Consider the following 3,305-nt stretch of genomic DNA (forward strand, 5'->3'; position numbering starts at 1 on the left):
GAATTTGATCAGTTTCAAGGCAATTGCTGACAGAGAGGTTCTTTCTTTTTTCTTTAACAGATAGTTTTAATGAAAACCTGTGCAAGACACAGTTTCCATGTATATACATTTACACAGTAAAAATCAACAAATCTTAGGAGAAATAAAATGAGACTATGATTCTTCTTCATATATCCTAAAGGTCAAGCCATTTCTTTCTAAACAATTTTGGTTTTTAAAATAATTATGTTATGTAGACCAATCCATTTTGTTGTATCAAAGAATGACATTCCTTCAGGTCAATTGATTAAATGTAATGTGTTCATTAAGGAAGGCAAAGTTGTCTTGCTGCTCCGGCTTTAACTCCTGTTCTGCCTTAGTACCCTGAAGAACGAGCCTGCAATCTCAACCTTGGTAACTTCCAAAGGTTTCACTAGTAATGTTGAGTCATTCAGTGTCTTCTGAAGTCTGTGAACTGAATGAATAGGCAAAAATCAGGTGCATGTCAGGAAGTGGAAAAGTGTCTATAATAACGATCTGAGCACAGTGGCATTAGGGAGAAGGGATAAACTGACAGACAATTCTGTGGAGGTCTCAAGCAAAGGGAGAAAAGGACAAAAATGTAGAGAGGAAAACCAGTTATTGATTCAAGAGCAAAAGCAAAAGCGAGATAGTATGTCCGCATTTTATTCATTTACACAATAGGAGCTGGGAGTAGGTAAGCAAGACAGTTAGTCCTTCCCTATAGCACAAATAAAAGTGATACCATTTAGGATATAAAGATAAGAGTACTCTTAACAGCTATGTTCTCTTCCATGGAAACACAATAGCAACTCATTTTATTCTTCTGACTCTATGATTGCTTCTAAACTAGAGGCATATTCTGTGAAAAAATATATATATGCACATACATTTCTTATTAACTTTGAGCAATAATGCCTGATCCTAATCATTTTCCCATGTTTTTGTGAGACTGCTTCCCTTAAGTTTCCTTCAGTCTTCTCACAAGGTAAACACCACTTCCCAAGGGGGAAAAACAAAAACAAAGAAACCAAAAAAGAATAAAATTTTTAAAAGCCCATTTAGGTCTTATAATGCCAGTCAAATAGAATAATATGTTTCTACTCCCAATCCTATTCAATATTACTTAAATTAAAAAGAAGCTTTAACTCTGGTATTATTGGAGATGTTGAATTATTGAATGCAATTTTTCCTGAAAAATGTATGTTAAGGATAAAAGTAAAAGATATGTGAAATACTTGGAAATTTCTGATTGAGTCATAAGTACATACCATTTTAAAAGTGTGCTTTTCTCAGCACGTAGACTGTTGTATATATATATTGAATATCATTGCTCGTAGTGGGAATATATGATTAGAAAACTGTTCATTTGGTTAAGGATATGCTTATATTGATTATTCTTATTCAGAGTGGGCATATAGATAGGTGATAGATAATGTGTGTAATAACACATTAATACTATCCTCTCTTTCATACCACACAACACACACACAAACACAAAACCCACTAAAAGCTCTTTAGTTATAAGGCAAGTAGGTGACCCTATAAGAAGAGGAAAGATTGGTTTGTCATTTTTAATATTTTTTCCTCTTTGCAGATCAAGTTGCTAAAGTTGCTTCTTTAAATTTTTTATTAAAATTTGGTTACAAGGCCATAGCCCTTGCATGAAAAGACCAACTATTTAATGAATCCAAAGCAAGTATTATTAAATTACACCCAGTGACGGTATCAGTCATTTGTGTAATCTAACGGGGTCTTCATTGTAACACTTTCTCTGAATGAGCTCACAGTTTCTCTCCTTTATGAAGTGCCTAGGCTTACACCCTTCAGAGTATAAAATCTTGTAAATAACTACTAGGATCAAAAAGACCTGGCCTTAAGTATCATGCTGTGATTCATTAGCTCTGTGGTACCAGACAAACCACATAACCTCTCTGTGATGTCTCATCAGTGGTGAAATGTATTAACTTACAAGTTTGCTGTGAGAACAAAATGAGTTAAGTATGTAGAAGCACTTTGTAAATAATCAAATATTACACAAATGTAAAGTATTAATATTGTTTTGTTACACTGCATGATGGCATTAAGCTCGAGTCATATGTTTCTGAAATCTTATTAAAAATTTGAGCACTATTTAAATTTTTGTTTATTGTTGTTAACTCATTTGTTCTACTGAGGATCAGCATGCTTTATTTCTCAGCAGCCTCATTTATTCAGTACATGGATTTAGGTTTTTGTATTCTGGAAGAAAGCTCTCATACATAATGAAAAGGTGGAGATCTTATTTACATGCAAAAATTTTACCATCACTCCTGTCACTCCCTCTTGCTCTGCAGATTCAGAAGCATTCACTGAAACTCAGCTGAGATGATCTAGCTACGGTTTAATATCATTTTTTCTTTATGTTTTGTTAAATGACGCTGAGGTCGGGTTCAAGGAATCTGAGGTAGGTTTTAAAACAGTAAATTGTCAATTCATTTCCCAGTCGATGGTAAGACAAAGGTGATTATAGAGAATGGTACAAGAACCAAGAGTTTGTATTATGCAGAACATCAGCATTAATATATTAATAGAGACACGTTGTACATGCAAAGCTTTTACAATTATTTATTAAACCATTCAATCTGTATAGGAGGTAGAGAAATGCTGTCAAGCTTATTTTCTAGGTGATAAATTGCATCACAAGTCCAAACCATTGTCAATGACAGAAATCCAAATTTTTGCTTCTGTTGATTTTTTCCTTAACTGCATTTCCTGTTTTTCATTTAGTGAAAAAGTAATTTTCAGTGTTTCAGAGAAAAGGGCAAAATCGAAACAAATGTCAGTGACTAAAGGACATAATGTAGAAGTTCTTACTTAAGTGTAATAAATGTCTTTGTCAGTAGACTATTGAGCTCACTACTCTCAATTTTGGAATGTATGTAAGCGAGTTATATGTTGATTAGGTTTTGAGGCATAGCATCTCCTTAATCAATTACAGAGTAAAGTATTAACGAAAGAGAATTTAAAGTAATCAAAAAAGAGAATTTAAGAAAGCATTAATTACTGGTGATTTATTTTAGAGATGCTCCTTCAATTAGCATTTTCTTCCTGTGCTAGGCAATGTTGGGTGATAATAGAAGTCGAATATATGGTCCTCGACTAATCATTGGGAAACAAATGACCTCCCTCCACCTTTTTCCCCATCTCTTTCTTGTGAAATGTATCGTACATACAAAAAAGTAAATCAAACATACATGTACAGTTTAATAATAAAAAGCTAACATTTGTCTACCTACCATGTAAGTTTAGAAACAATACCTTAA

This window comes from Propithecus coquereli, unplaced genomic scaffold, assembly GCF_000956105.1.
Source record: "Propithecus coquereli isolate 6110/MARCELLA unplaced genomic scaffold, Pcoq_1.0 Scaffold31, whole genome shotgun sequence".
Taxonomy (NCBI): domain Eukaryota; kingdom Metazoa; phylum Chordata; class Mammalia; order Primates; family Indriidae; genus Propithecus; species Propithecus coquereli.